The 16,671-nt window shown below is 43.7% G+C and overlaps 1 protein-coding gene across 2 annotated transcripts in view; it reads left to right on the forward strand.

Moving 5' to 3' along the window:
• Window positions 1-15,238, forward strand: part of LOC122808816 (Y-box-binding protein 3-like) — a 1,306,948-nt gene extending 1,291,710 nt beyond the window's left edge. The window contains exon 9 of one of the 2 annotated variants that reach the window (XM_044079878.1): window positions 14,723-15,238. The gene's annotated coding sequence lies outside the window, so the exon portion shown is untranslated. The remainder of the gene's footprint in view (window positions 1-14,722) is intronic. The other variant, XM_044079879.1, reaches the window with a different exon arrangement.
• The last annotated feature ends 1,433 nt before the right edge of the window (window positions 15,239-16,671 follow it).

A 16,671-nucleotide genomic window follows, 5' to 3' on the forward strand; every position in this document is an offset into this window, starting at 1 on the left:
GTACCCAGAAAAGACTGCTCCTGACATCCTATCTTGGACCTCTATTCTAAACACCTTTTTGGTCATCCCAAAATTCAAAATGCTAATACTTCAACAGCTGCTTCCTATGCTAGGCAAAGATGCCTGGTTGGGAACTTAGACTTAATGGAAGCTTACCTGCACATTCCAATAAGGGAATCTTGCAGGAAATACCTACGCTTCAGAGCAGACTCCATGCACTGTCAGTTCTCTGCACTTCTCTTTGGCTTATCTACTGTGCCCAGGGTATTCACAAAGTGCCTAGCTCCAGTCATTGCATTTTGCAGGCAAAGAAAAATTCAAATATACCCATACCTGGACGATTGTCAAATTCAGGCAGAAAGCCAGGGCATGCTACTAAAACATCTGGCATTTGTAAAGAAACTTCTAACCACACTGGGGTACATCGTAAACTAAAAGAAATCTCATCTAGTACCCTGCCGACAGATTGTATTCCTGGGAGCAAGCTTGAACACAACTTCTCAGATGGCTTACCTCACGTCAGAGAAACAATTTTTGACAGCCTACTTCAAACTGCTGGCCACAAAGACCCAGCTATCTGCAAGGAAATTCCTGCAATCCCTGGGGTTCATGACCTCCTGCATTCTACTAATTCCCTATGCAAGACTGCATGTGAAGAAACTACAATGGTATCTACATTCTCAGGACCCCTGGAGTCAATGATTCCTATCATTCATTGTATAAAGACAGAGTTCCTTTGGTGGGCAATAGGCCTGCTACCACAAGGGGCTCCCATTCACTCTACCCCCTGCTGCCCAAACCTTAACAGACGCATCAGACTATGCATGGGGGGCTCACTTGGCAGGGCAGTGCATTCAGGGCAAATGGAACCAGTCAGATGCACCTGCATATCAGTCAAAAAGAAATGTTAGCTGTACAGAATTCCTTGACAGCCTTCAAGGACCACATTCTTCCAGGACAATTATTGGTAAAGACAGAACACCACTGTTATGTGGTACATAAACAACCAGGGGGAACCCACTCGTAACCCTCTCTGCAGACTAGACATGGCTCTGTGGAACACAGCCTTGAGCTACCAAGTGCACCTACAAGCTCAATTCCTGCCAGGCAAGCTAAATTCAAAGTCAGGCTACCTGAGCAGAAATCTCGTGGACTCACACGAGTGGAAACTGGAACCAAAGATGGTCAACCTTTTGAGAAACAAATGGGGGAATCCAGAGAGACCAGTTTGCTTCCCCTCAACTACCAGTTGGACAAATTCTGCACAAGGACTTCCCACAGTCAAGCTTGGAAAATGGATGCCCTGTCCTTCACCTAGGAAAGCCTCTCAGTTTATGGCTTCCCCCTCTGCCTCTCCTCTCAAGTCCTGCTAAAGATCAAACAGGACAAACCAAGGACAATACTGATTGCACCAGACTGGCCACGCCAGTACTGGTACCCTCTTGCACAGTATGTTACTGCTGGAACCATGGCACCTGCCTCAGACCCCTTCCCTGCTGCCCCAACAGGAGGGCCAGATTCTGCACCCTCAGCTTCAAACCCTGAACCTTGCAGCCTGGCTAATTCCTTGAGCTCTCCAATAGCATCCCTCAGTAAGCAGGTACTAGATGTCATTCATGAGGCAAGGAGGCCTAGTACTAGAAAATCCTATGCTGAAAAGTGGAAAAGGTACTGTTCCTGGAGCCAGACTTGGGGGGGATGGGCACAACGGTGCCCAGCTTACCACATATTCTTCAGTACTAGGCAGAGATGCTCCACAAGGGCCTTTCCTTCTCATCAAAATTCATGCCTCTGCCATTTCAGCACATAATACTGAACCACCCCTCTTCTCTCACCCCCTGCTAAAGCAATTCCTCAGAGGGGCCAAAAATTTAAGACAACCCAGGAGAGCCCCTACTCCAGTCTGGGACCTTAACTTTGTATTGGAAAAGCTCACTCTACCTCCTTTTGAGCCAGCTGCAACTGCAGAGTTGAAATTCCTTTCTTGGAAAACAACCTTCCTTCTAGCCATCACTTCAGCAAGAAGTGTCTGAATTACAGGCCCTCATGGCAGTGGAGTCCATCTTCCATGCAGACAGGGTGTTCCTCGGGACAAATCCTTTATGCCCAAGGTGTTTAGTGTGGCTCTTAATCAGTCCATTCATTTGCCTACTTTTTTCCCAATCCACAGAACAAAGGAGAACTAATACTGCACTCTTTGGACGTGCGCAGACAACTTATTTTATTTGGACAGGACTAAGCCTCTCAGAAAATCTGAACAGCTGCTAGTTGGTTTTGCTGCAGGGGCAGAGGGGAAGGCCATCTCAAAGCAAACCATTTCTAAGTGGATAGCCCATTGCATTCGTTTCTGCTATAAGCACCATGGAAAACCTACCCCACAAGGGGATAAAATCACATTCTACCAGGGCTGCATCTTCCTGTCCAGTCTCTCAGAGGTGTCCTTACCAGGGACATCCTAGAAGCTGCTACCTGGAGCTCTGTGCATACCTTCACCAAGCATTACCATATGCCTATTTTTTCTGTATCCAGAGCTGGCTTTGCCACTGCAGTCTTGCTGGGCTTAATAGCTGGTCCTAATGCTCTCTAACTTCCTCCTCCCTTCCTTAGCTTTGGGAATCGACCCAAATCTAATGACTACAACAGTGAAACATGAACGTAGTACAGTTGTGTACTCTTACCATAAATGTAGATGTTAGTGAAGTCACTGTTGCAGTCCTGGTTACCTCCCTCCAGCCCTCTGACTTCTCTTGGCTATACTTCTCTTCTTGTTTAGAGTATTTCAGCTTTCTGGTGTATTTGCTTTTTGTTGGAGGTGTAACCTAGCATATAATTGCTTCCCATTATGGGGGCACCTGACATCTGGGTCAAGAAACTGATGTAATGGCGTCTGCTGCATGTTTTATACCCCTGATGACCTGACGTCATGGAAGAAGAGAGAGCATCCAACGCAGGGATCCAAGACTGATAGGCCGGCTGAGGGCTACCTGCAGGCGGATAAACCAAATGTAATGACTGCACCAGTGAATACACTCTAACATCTACAATTATGATAAGTGTACACAACTGTACTTTTCTTTTCTCTCTCCCAAATAGAGAAAACAACTTTAATGCTTTCAAAAACATTTGCCACTGAATGAGAAGTATTCTGTTTTTATTGCCCTTTATAGCTTGTCTCCTTAGAAACATGAGAACCATAATGTTTGCCTTTTACAAGCTTCTCCTATTGCACTGTGAACATGTATTTGCTAAATGAAAATTTTTCATTGCATTCAGTGTTTTATTTACTTGGTTTCACTTGGAACTTGTTAGATCAAGCAAGTAGCCTTAATCCAGTCATTCCCCTATACAGAAGTAAAGAAAACATCAGATGTTATGTAGTCCAGTCTCGCCTACATTCTTACCCGTGGGTTCGGAGCCGAATGTCTACTCCGACTTGGCCATACTTTTTAGCTCTTTCTATTGGCTGGGCTAAGATGGTATCCCATGATGCACTGCTCTCTATCCCCAGATCTCATTTGCCGCTCATGTAGCTCTGACATGGTCTCGCTCTTGGCTGTGGCGAAGTACCATTTTTCTTGTATCAGAGAAGTTTTTGCAAAAAACAGCCATTTTTAATAGCTATTGTGTGTTCTTGACTGTATTGTGGAAAGGTTTGCTTTCTTTATTGTGTATTCCGTGGTATCCCACTAGCTGTTTCCAACAGGCTAGGCCCATTTCAGTTAGAGGGCCTAGTCTGTCCCCTTGCTTTCCTTGTGTGCTAAAGTCTTCCCTAGAACTAAAACTGTTTAAATTAGAGGAATTAGTCCTCCCCCTTGTATTTGTCTAGGATCATTTGAGTTGCAGATCTTTGTGGTGGTCTCTCTGGCTTGTTCCCGCGCTTGTGGCTGTTTGATCATTGGTCTGATTTTCAGTTACTTGCTGTTTAACTATGTCCAAAGATACTAAGGAGCATAAGCCCTCGGGCTTCAAGACGTGCTCCAAGTGCAGTTCTAAAATGTCCATCACTGATGGACACACTGTGTGTACGGTCTCGGAGCGATTCATCTCCAGGAATCATGTAGTTTGTCATGCCTTTAGCCCGCGTGTTCTTCAGGAAAGGAGGAACAAATTGATTTTGAAGGGACTTCTGAAATCCTCCTTCGAGGAGGGTCTGGAGAGTGCTTCCAGTTTTAAGGCAAAATCTTCCAAAGCTAAAAAGTGATCGGCTCCATCAGTCTCCTTGGAGCCACCGGAGAAAATAAAAATAGCAAAGTCTTCGACATCCTTGGCTGCATTGGCCTCGGGGCCGCAGGAAGTGTCAGTGGTTATGGAACCTGCTTCAGCTCCAATTTTCTTGAAGCCTGTTTGGAGCCAGTCGCCTAGCATTAGGCCGGTATCCCCTCCTTGCAGGTCCCGTTCAGAGAGGTCGTCTCAATCTCCTTCCCTATCCTCCAAATCTTCCAAGACCTTATCAGATGTGGACATTGATAAAGTGGTGCAGAGACTTCTCCAGTCACCGGTACTGGCAAAATTGTTCTCTGCTCCGACCCAGTCTGCTCCGGAGCTGGTTCCTCAACCTACATCAATACTTCCTCTGAGCACATTTCAGCTTTCAGAGCCTGAGTGCTCTGCTCCATGTGATGTCCATAGGTCGGTTCCAACAGCCCCTCATGGCTTATCTGTTCTGACTTCAGCTCCGACTCCGGCGCCATCCACGGGGTTCAGGACTCAGGATTCATTGGTTGGACCCAAGGGAGAGGCTTCGGGACACCTCTGCTCCTAGTCTCCCTCTCGGCGCTTCAGCGTGGGGAAGCCTGACTTCTCTCTGGTTCGGTGGCTTGGTCGTTCTTCAGATCCAGGAGGACCAGCCTTCGAGGCCATGCGGAGCGCGCTGGCCAGGTCGTCAGCGGCATCATATGGGTCTGTCACACTGTCCCCTACAACACCAGTGCAGGTCTCTGATCGCCATCTATCTCTGGATAGTGGAGCCCCAAGGCCTCAGGGTACCCCCATGAGTGGTCCCCATATTTCTGAGGGCCCCTCAGAGTTTTTGCCTGAGGAGCCACCCAGAAAGAAAACGTGCAAGAGGAAGCACATAGATTCCCAGGATGAGTCTCTCACATCAGACACCGACCTAGAGGAATCTGAGGGGTCCCCCAAGTCATCCTCTGAGGATGTTTTTCTCTGACATCCTAGAGATTTTGAAGCAGAGGTGACTGGCCATCCAAAGCCCTCTCAGAGGAGTCTGTCTTCCTGAAGGCCTTTGGTGCTCAGCCCTCCGCCTCCTGGGTATCTCCACCCTCCGAGCTTCTGGATTTGGTTTGTTGAAGGGTGTGGGAAACCCCTGACTCTGCGGAACCAGTCTCCAGGAGACTCAATAAATTTTTGTCTGCTGCTCCTAAGGAATTTCTATCCAAGGGAGTCACTGTGGATGCCATGGTGGTGGCAGCTGCCACCCAGAAGGAATTAGCTGAGACTTCTTCCACCGTCCATCCCCTTAACAAGGAGTCTAGGACTATGGACCGGTACGGGAAGCGTACTTTTTCTTCAGCGACCTTTACCTTACGGTCACTGAATTACTTATCACACTTTACATGGCTCCAGAGAGATCTCCTAAAGGAGCTTGGAGATACTCTCACGGGTAACGTTTCTGAGGCGGTGGCCCAGAAGGTCAACACTCAGATGTCTACCCTCAATTCTATTGCAAACTCCTCCATGAGGCTAATCTCCTACGCAGCCGAGGGAGCGAGTAGGGCAGCAAGTTCAGGAGTTGCTCTTAGGAGGCAGGCCTGGATGCACCTTTGTCATTTCATGGAGGCCTTCAAGTCTTCATTCACAGACGCCCCGTTTGATGGTTCCTCTTTGTTCGGAACCTAGGTGACACTCTCTCACTATGTGCGAGCAGGAGGGAAAAACTGTCTGCCGTAGGAGTCCATTTTTCCCTTCCCTTCCCTCTAGGCCTTATCCCAAGGCTCAGAGGGATGGCAAAATGTGGTTCAAGAAATCAGAGTTTTTTTCCTGGTGCGCAAGGTGAACTTCCCTCCAGAGGCAGGGTAGGGGGTGGTTATTCAGGAAGATGCCGCCCTAGGGGAAGAGGAGGCCCTTGCAATTCAGGAGACCTTGATTCCTTTCATGGTTCTCCCTACCGCCGCTCCTGATGGGAGGCCCGACTGTGCGTTTCCGGAGCCAGTCGGGGGTCGAATCTTATACCTGAAGGCCTGGCAAGATATCACCCAGGACCAATGGGTTCTATGAATAATTTCCGGAGGATATGTCTTTCCCTTCTCGTCAAATCCCCCTCCAATCAAGAAAATCACGGATGTTCCACCCAGTCAAAGGAATTACGCAGCTTCAGAAGTTTCAAAGCCGCTAGATAAAGGAGCCATCCAACATGTCCCCTAAGACCAGATCAGATTAGGGACTTACTCCAGATTCTTTTTGGTGCCGAAAAGGACAGGGGACCTGAGACCCATTTTGGATCTCAGCCAATTGAACACCCATGTGCAAAAGTCCAAGTTCCGAATGGTCACATTGCAGTCTATTCTCCCATTGTTGGGAAAAGAAGTGTGGATGTGCTCCATCGACCTCAAGGATGCTTACTACCACATAAAGATGGACAGGGCATCCAGAAGTCACCTACACTTCTGGCTGGGAGCCAGTCACTTTCAGTTTCGAGTCCTGCCCTTTGGTCTCACCACAGCCCCCAGGGTGTTTACCAAATGTATGGCAGTGGTGACTGCTCACTTGAGACTGGGATTCAGTGTTTCTGTACCTGGACGACTGGCTCTTTATTGCCACCACCAGGCATCTACTACTTCAGACCAGGGACGCTACTATCAATGTATGTCAACAGCTGGGCATCACACTGAACTGGGAAAAATCTGCCTTGTTGCCCTCACAGCGTGTCACTTTTTTATAGGTGCCGAATTAGATGCTGTCCTCATGCAGGCGTTTCTACCACAGGAAGGAATAGTCTTACAACAACAGGTTTACGCCTTGCTCCCTCTGAGAAGAGTGAAGGCAAGATGGGTCCTCCAATTGTTGGGGACAATGGCTGCTACAATTTAGTCCCTCTGGCAAGGTTACATATGAGGCTCCTTCAGTGGCTACTCTTCGCCCAGTGGTCTCAGTCTTCCACTTTCTCATCCTATTCTACTCAGACAGGTGCAAACAGGATCTCAGTTAGCTTCGCACAGACAACCTCAATGCGGGAAAGCCCTTTGTTCCTACGCCTCCTGTTGCCACGGTGACCACGGATGCCTCCTAGATGGGGTGGGGGGCATTATCTAGGCAGGACAGTCCAAGGCACGTGGCAAGAGCACGAGATGCATCTGCATATCAATGTCCTGGAGATGAGAGCTGTGCTACTAGCTTTGCAAGCACTTCATTTTCTTTCTCTCGGGACTATTGCAGTCCACTTTGACAATATGTCAGCGGTGTGGTATCTGAACAAGCAGGGAGGAACCAAGTCATATCCCCTTTGAAGAGAGGCTATGCGAGTGTGGCAGTGGGCAGTGTCTTCCCAACATTTTCTGGTAGCAACGCACATTCCGGGGAAGTCCAATGTGATTGCAGACAGGCTAAGCAGAGCTATTCTGATGCCTTACGAGTGGTCCCTGAACTGTCAAGTTGCAGAGCAGATCTTCCGTAGGTGGGGTCAGCCTTGTTGCAACCTTTTTGCCAGCCCCCTCAATGCCAAATGCAGCAGCTACTTCACCCTGATCCCCCGTCAGGGGGAGTCACCCAGGGATGCTCTAGTCCATGATTGGCCCTCTGGTCTACTATATGCCTTCCCTCTGGTTCCCGTCGCCCAGGGATGCTCTAGTTCATGATTGGCCCTCCGGTCTACTATATGCCTTCCCTCTGGTTCCCTTGCTGTCAAAGTTTATTCAGAAAGCGCAATCCTTGGGAAGCAAAATGGTTCTGATTGCCCCACACTGGCCTCATCAAATTTGGTTTCCCTTTCTCCATCCCTGTCTCATGGATGCTCCTTGGATTCTGGACCCACAACTAGACTTACTGACTCGCATGTCAGGGCAACTCCATCCCTCTCTTCAGACCCTTCAGTTGACAGCCTGGCTACTCCACTTCCGTCATTAGTTAGGCTTCACCAATTTTCGCCAGAGGTGGTTCATATTCTATCTTCCTCTCATAAGCCTTCGGCCAGGAATATTTATGACAGCCAATGGAAGAGGTTTTCAATCTGGGCACATCCAAAAAGATTGACCCTGACACAGCTCCAATTTCATCTGTATTGGAGTTCCTGTCTATGCTTTTTAACCAGGGTTAAGCGACCGCAACCATTAAAGTCCATTTGGCGGCGATTTCTACCTTTCATGTCTCAGACTAACCTAGACTAATGGCACATACTCTAAGGCTTTCCTGAAGGGCACTTTGTTACTTCGTCCTCCGGTCTCGGAACCTGTTGTGCCTTGGGACTTAAACTTTGTTCTACAGGGTCTGTCTTCAACACCCTTTGAGCCTGCAGCCACTTGCAATTTAAAATTCTTAACTTGGAAGACTGTCTTTTTGGTAGCCATCACGTCAGCCAGACGCATTTCAGAGCTTCAAGCTTTATCAATCAAAACCCCCTTATTTGATTTTTCATAAGGACAGGGTTTCTCTCAGACCAAATCCCTCCTTTCTTCCCAAAGTAGCGTCCGTAACCTTAACCAATCTATTGAATTGCCAGTGTTTTTCCTCCGTTCTCAAACGAGGCAGAATTTAAATTTCATCAATTGGCTGTGCACAGACTAGTATTTATTTGCACAGAACGAAAGACCTCAGAAAATCTCATCAGTTTGTTTCATTTTCGGAAAACAGAATTGGGTCTTCTGTTTCCAAAGTCACGTTGTCCAGGTGGATTTCCAGTTGTATTTCTTTCATCTATACCTCAGGGGGAAAAGATTTGCCATTCTGGGTGAAGGCTCACTCTACCCGGTCTGTATATACATCTACAGCTTTTCAGGCCAGATTGTCTATGGATGATATTTGTGCTGCGGCTACTTGAGCGTCTCCTCACACCTTTGTTACTCATTACAAGTTAGATGTGGTATCTAGGTGCTCAGGAGTATTTTCCACTGAGCCTCCTAAGATTTAGGTGCTGGGGATGCTGTCCCACGGGTAAGAATGTAGGCGAGATTGGACTACATAACATCAAGAAGTTCGATGTATGTAGTCCATCTCTCCTCACATTTTCTTACTTACCCCCCCTCCTTCCCCCATCCTGGAGGATCTGGAGGTTAGGCCTGGTTTGAGTTCCCTTCATTCTTGGTTTGTTTTTCCTTTCCTTGGGTGGTGGTATGTATGGAGAATGAGTGCTGGTGCTCGCAGCAAACTAGATTTGGGGATAGAGAGCAGTGCAGCATGGGATACCATCTTAGCCCAGCCAATAGAAAGACTTTGAGCTAAAAAGTATGGCCGAGTTGGAGCAGACTTTCAGCTCCGAACCCACGGGTAAGAATGTGAGGAGAGATGGACTACATACATGGAACATTATGGTAACTTGTTTTTACTTGTCATGCTTGCTTCTCTTTACAGTGCCTACGTTTCTGAAAACTGAACAAAAATGGGAGGGAGAGGGCACCTGTTTAGTTCAACTGAAAAGGCTTTAGTTTATAACCTGTTTTTATAAAAACTGTAAAACTTTTTTCTTAAGTTGCCCAAACATTAATGACTAATGAAATAGGATGTGCTTTGGAGTCCCCCTACAAGTTTAACAGTAAAAAGTTCAATATTTCCAGGTTTTCTTGTTCCACCATATTTCACAAATATGATTGATGCTTTGTAATCCCACATTTGTTGATTTCTGAGCTTTCTTCCTGTGTGTCAATCCCCCAACTCCAGTCTGTGGTTCATTTCAACTACTCCTGGTTCTAGATAAATCCTGAGCTTTTTTCTCTCTCCCAAGCATTTTCATTTGGAACACGAAGATTCACTAACATTCTGAGATTTGTTATCAGAAGAATAAGAAGCAGAATCCCCTTCTGATTATAATTTCTCCTTAGCTTGTTCTGCATAAGAAGACATTGACCCTCCAAGAAAAAAATATTCTGAAGATAGCTGGGTACAACTTGAATCTCCCACCTGTTTCTTGACATTCCCAACATTGCTGGAATAAAGTTACTCTTCTGCCTGGTGTACTGAGATTAATATTTTTTAAGCACACTCCAGCTTTTAGTGCTTTGTCCTGCCACAGGTTTGTCAGAATCAACTCTATCTACTTATTAGAGGTCTTGGCTGCTTTCTCATGGCCAGGTTTGGAGCATACACATGGTGTGCCCTTTCAGTGAGCAACAACTGCTATGGAATACCAGTCCAGTTGCTTATTTGTGCTTTAATAAAATGACTAGTCTGCTCCTTCCATGCTCTCTGGTAAAGCAGAAAGTCTTGTGTTTTTCCTACATGCTCTCTCCTCTAATCTACCATTTTTTGAAACCTCTTTTGTTGAGCAGTCTCTTACTCAGTCAGCCTTTTCTTTTTGACCGCTGATTTTTGCAGTTTCATTAACTCATCTGAATGTTTAAAGCTTTATCCATTTTCAGCCTTTGAATTGATATGCTCCTTCAGTGTTGCATTTGATTTTAATCAGCTCTTGGCACATTTGACTTTTGTCCTCTAGATTGCTTGGAAGACTTGCACCAAAGCTAGAGCTTGAAGAGTTAGCTGCAGGATTCTTCATAGCCAGTCTTTTCTCCTCTCCTTTTTTTGTTTTTCAGGTTCTTTTTGTCACACAGGTAGTGCATTTTACTAGCCAGTAACTGAAATTTACCCAAAAAGACAAATTCACTTGCTGCTTTTTCAAAGTTTGTTTTCACACTGGGAGAGCTGAAATTAAGCTTATACTATTATACTCAGTGTGCAGCCATCTTGGAAGTCAAACACTCTGATGGAGCATTTTTAACTCCTCTAATTTAATGGTAAAAGATGCATGATTTTTATGAATATCCGCTTTTGTAATCGTATTACCTCAGACTGCAGAAGTATTCCATCATAAAACTCTACAAAGTCTCTCAAGATGTATTTTACATGTATAATGGGGATTGTTTGATATCGTATCCATACAATGCCTTTTTTGTAGGATAAACAAGGATGTTTAAGCATTGATAATTGTAACAGATGTTAATGCTTTATATAAACATAAATACCGATTTTAGGTTTCCTGGTATGGCATTTCTACAAATGTCAGAGGGTGGAGACATACTTTGATCAAGAAGGAAAGTATGTGGATGACTCATTTGGGAGATTTAAGTCCTGTTTAAATGAATATTGGTAAGTTGTGTGGGTGCCGTGTGGTATATTTAATATTTTAAATTTTGGTTAAGAATATACCTCTCAACTGTCCAGAATTTTGCCTCATATTTGTGATCAGTTCCTCATAAAATCTAGTTTTCTGGCAAATCACTGAGGATTGAAGTCCGTAAATGACAGACAGTTGAGTTTGTGTTCATATCCTTCAGGAGCCATCAGAAGATGCGTTCTAATGCACAACCTGATATTCTAACCAGTTTCTAAGTTTATAAGGGCAATATTTAAAATGTGTCCCTATGTTTGGACCTTTGTCCCCCCATTATTTTGGGTTTGTACAGAATTCTTGTGTAAGATGTCGAGAGATGTGGTTAATTGTGTGAATGCTAGTCCTTTTTTTAAAGGAATGCCTTTGACATTGTAGTAATGGTGTAGTATGCCATTGTGGGTGCTTTGTTTAAATTTGGGATTTAAATAACTTCATGGTACTTTTTCTGGTATTTAAGTGCTGTCTGGAATGAGATTTTTGTAACTGAATAAGATGCTGTTGTCTTGAAACTGTTAACTGTGGTTTGTATAAGTAAAGGATTTTATTATCCTGAAGTATTCCTTATTGTGTTGCCCTATGAACAGTTGTCTTTTTTGTTAGGCTTGAAACCACCATTTAGGGTCACGAGGTAGTAATTATCCATGAACCTATAATATTTAGACTTCAGTATCATCTGATATCCTGAGATATAGCTGATCCTACTGGTGACTGGTTAGAGTATCCTGAATATAGACAAAGGGTGTCAAAGTTCCTAGTGGCATCTGAAATGGTACAAGTGGACTGGTCAGCATTAAGGTGTAGTACTTAAAGGACAGTTATTTTACATATGGGGAAAGATCTACTGGTAATCATCTGTGGGGGGGGGTCTCTTGCTCTGAAAAAAACACATTGATGGCAAATGACACTTGGATTCATAATCAACTTTGGGTGTTAATTATGAAGCAATCTAAAGCTGGTTATTGCCTGTGAATGGATTTGGTGTTTAATTGCACGAAACTGTGTTGGTGTAGCATTTCATTTAGCTAAATAGAATCTGCCCCATTGTATTAATAAGGTCAAAGGTAAGTACCAGGTTAGCTGCCCTTGTGGGACATGTTAAGCTTAGCCAATTTCCATTTTTTGTGCTTGAAATAACCTCTCCCATTTGTTAGATTGGCTTTGCCCTTCCCATGGTCAGTTGTATATTCCCCCTAATTGGAATAACTGGGATCATACCACAGGTAATTCTGAGGAGGACCTATGCATGGGACTAATGCATTTAGGAGCTGCTTCTGTCCATTAGTAGTACAGGGAGCAGCCCTGAAGTACATTTTCTTTCCCATCCATGGATCTGAGCTGCTTTTAAATATGGACAGAGATGAATTGTATTTTGTGGATGGGGAGTCTATAGCAGCAGTATGCTCTGCGAAATTTACCTATCCTTCCAAACCATTCTGTTGCAGAAAAGGTTTATATCCCTAGATTGAGTATTTCTGATGCCATTTGACTTGCTCATGTAGCGCAAATCCATCAGTAATAGGAGGATGCCATTTATGTCAGTCAAGTCGCCTATTAGTCTATAGGATACAAAGTATAGTGACAGAGCTTCGAGTTGGTCCATGTAGGACATATTTAGACCTTGTAAGTTTTTAGTAAGGCATCTCCGTGGACAATTCTAGTTGTATGTGACTGGACAGATGCATGCTAAAGGAGGCATTATATTCAATGATTAACCTAATGACTGAGTAAAGGGGGGCAGTTGGCATCTCTAGACAAAATCCCTTTGTCTATAAGCTGTGCAGTATAGAAAAACTGACGTACAATAGACATATGTTGATCAAAACTTAGGGATTTGGGAAGTTATGTGGACTGTGACCTAACAACTGGATCAACCCTTCGGGGCATGTTGTTGGTACATTCTGGCAATTTCAACATTAAATGAACTATCAAGTAGGTAACCTGCTAGGGCTTTCTAGGTGAATAGGGCAGAGTCTGTGAAAATGGCACAGTCTGAGAACATCTATAAATTTCACATTGTAGTCTTTGGAGTCATCTTTCCTTGTAATTGCCTTTATATCAGTGCTTTGAGTTCTCAGGGGATGCATTTAATGATCCCATTGTTTTTTTCCCCTCCCACTTGTTGATTGTAACATCCTGGTAGCATTTTGTAATATAATCACATCGGCACATGTACACAATGCAGTCCACTTCAGAACTAAAATAAGCCTTTAAAATCTTTGTAAATGCATTCCACTGTTTCATAAGGACTGGAACTGTGTATAATTTGAGCAATGAAAATATGATTAAATGCTGAGCCATAATGCTTTCTTTTATGGAATACATTGAGTTTATCAGCTTTTCTTCCTGACCTTTATGATGCGAATTGTGAAGTTACTAAAGTGAAGAGGTACGATGATGCAAGCAGCAAACTGCGCTCACCTTCCATTATGAATGTTTTGCAATGTAACAATGCAGCCATAGCTTGCTGGTATAGTGTCCAGTGCTATTCCCCAGTCTTGCACCCTTACTCCACCAAGATGAGAAGCTAAAAAGTCTGTTGTCCATTTCCATTGTCTGCCTCTGTTAGGTCTGTTCTCCCCACTGTGCATTCCTGAACTAAAGCTTCACTCTGCCAATTTCCCTCCTTAGGATTAACAGTTAAGTCAGACTAATGGAGTGGAGGGGGAGCTAGAGCTTTTTGAACCTGTACGGTTGTGTCCTAGGCAGAAAACAATCCATATAGCCTAAAGGCTACTGCCATAGCAGGGAATGCGAATGTCTACTATTATGCGCAAGTGCGACTTACATAATTGTACATTCCTTCCCCAGCGTAGCACTCCATGGACTGTTAGGTCTGTTCTCCCTGTTCTGCACTCAACTTTTCAGTTGAATAGCAAAAAAAAAAAAATAAAAGCCTCAAGCAGCTGGTGATCCCTCCCCCCTAACACCTTGCGCCCAGGGTGGTTGCCCCCATTACCCCACACTAGATACACTTCTGAAAATAAAAATTGGTGTAGTGCATTGCTACCAGAGGATGGCAAACTTTCAAGGCCTGTAACTTATGCTAGAGCTAAATATGCTTTATTTGCTTGGTAGAGAACAGTTGAAATTTCTTTTGAAGTTCACTGAGTAGCTTGCTTACACGTACATGTATCCTTTGCACCAGACTGGCATTGGTATTTGCATTAAGCATTTTGGAGTAAGGTTAGCTGTATTGACCCTTGTTTTAGTTTTGTAACTGGAATTTAAAGGAGAAAACACAGCAAGGCATGTTTAAAGCTTATCAGACACTTTGATCTGTGCATTGCAGCAGATTTGAAGCAAAGGGATTGTACAAAACTTAGATTTTCTTATATTGTAATGTCTATAGTTAAATGCTGTCACAATAAACAAGTAGTCATTTTTTTTTTTCTCCCCAGGTTGTAGCTTGCTTGTTAGATCTCATGTTTTCTTTTGTTTCCTTTCCAGTAGGGTGTCATGATGATGAAATAAGACCTGAAGAAATCCTGAAGCAATAAAATTTTGAGATCATGAAATATGTAATATCTAAGAGCATGAAATCGAGAACAGCAGTGAATAAATAAAAAAAAAACAAAAAAGTTAACTACAGATCAAGAAACCTCAAAAGAAAAAAAGAAATAAAAGTTTTCCAGAATGTCCTCATTCATTACGACATGAAGCACTGGGCACTGATCTTAGCTCCATGTCACGTTCATGTTTTGAAAAGTTTTCTGTAAATTTATAGAAGTAAATTTTCTGAAGTTTCTTTTACCCCTCCTCCATGCACCAGCAAGGAATTTTGTATTAACTGTTGCATATGGGAAGCACTTTTTTAAAAAAAAAATGCTATGATTTTTACTGACTGAATTAAAGAATGTGATTTTACTGTAATGTTTTGCATACGGACAGTTGTAATTTGCAGCTGGTGGCGGCAGCTGAATATAAATGGAGAGACTTTCTGGAAAATAAATATCATGAAGCACACGTGGTTGCTATGGTGACATTTTATTCTTACATGAGTCAGTGCAATTTTTTCACTCCAGTTGCAATATATTAATAAACAGGTGCACAGTAAATAAAATTTGAATTTGCCAGCAAACCTAATTTTTGAATGAATATGCAGCCATTGTGGTAGTAAACGAAAGATGCAACAGATGCAGTGCAGGCTTCAGTGTTCAGGTTATTTGATTCTAAGCTTGAACTCCACCAGACCAAAAAGTGGATCGTTGTTTCAAGAAGGTGCCATTTTTAAAGTACCTTTTTTTGGGCTCCTCAACATACAGTTGAGGGATGCCAGATTGGGAAATGAAATGGGATGCTAGGTAAGCCAGCTATGGCTCTGAAATATCTGTTTCAATCTTGCAGAGAAACATGTTTCTACATAGTCAAATCATAAAGTGATAATGTCTGGCTGAATTTTTGGTTTCCAGTCTTCAGCTGAGTCTTGTGACCACAGTTGAGGATCCTGAAGAAATTATTAAAAGAAAAGTATGTACAAATCTGCTGGGCAGACTTATGTGAAGACCAAGTAGTAGTTTATCTTGTCTTCATTATGTGCATTAATGATGGTCGTCAGGTCAGTCACCAGATAGCAAGTCACTACATTATAGCGCTTTATTTACTTTGACATAATCTGTTGAGAATATTTTACTTTATTGCAGAACATTTACAGTAAATAATTTCTTTTGTTGAAATAAACATGAGCATAGCCGGCCTTAGGCATAGGCCAACTAGGCGGCCACCTAAGGTGCTGATCTAGCAGGGGTGCTTTTACAGTTAACTGGAGGGTGTAAATAGACCAAAATGTTGTACTAGGTGGTGTGGGTGTGGCACTGTGGAGCCCTTTTGCCTAGGGTACCACTTGACCTAAGGCTGACCCTGAACATGAGTAAGTACTTACTAGTGAGCACTGCCTGATGCTGTTCCACTAAGGTACATGTCTGGTTTGCCTGCCAAATTTTTAAAGGGCATTTGTGTCTGCTTTGAATCCTAAAGCAGTTTTCTCTGGGTTACTAAAAGAAAAATGTATTATCGGTCTTTTTGGACCAGTGCTGCTTAATGTCCATTTCCCTTCAAAATGTTTCTCAAGGGAAAGCATGGGTACACATGTAACTGTTTTAGGTCATCAGATACCATTCACATTTAATATGCAGAAGGGAGGCAGCATACCTAGTGTCCTCTGGTACACTTAACATTCATCTGTCTTTCATTTGTCCATTCATACTCCCTTCTCTATTTGTTCCATACTGTCAGGGACTCCCTCACTTTCACTCATTCTGGTTCTGTTCTGTGGTTCCACAGTTCTGAAGAAATACTTTTGCAGATCCAGGGAAAAGCTGTTGATTGCAGTTTACTGCCTGTGGTTTCTCTTCATTCCAGTCGTCCAGTTCATAGTCCCCTTGTTATGAACTTGTGAA

This window comes from Protopterus annectens, chromosome 8.part0, assembly GCF_019279795.1.
Source record: "Protopterus annectens isolate FY-2018-M chromosome 8.part0, PAN1.0, whole genome shotgun sequence".
NCBI classification, from domain to species: Eukaryota; Metazoa; Chordata; order Ceratodontiformes; family Protopteridae; genus Protopterus; species Protopterus annectens.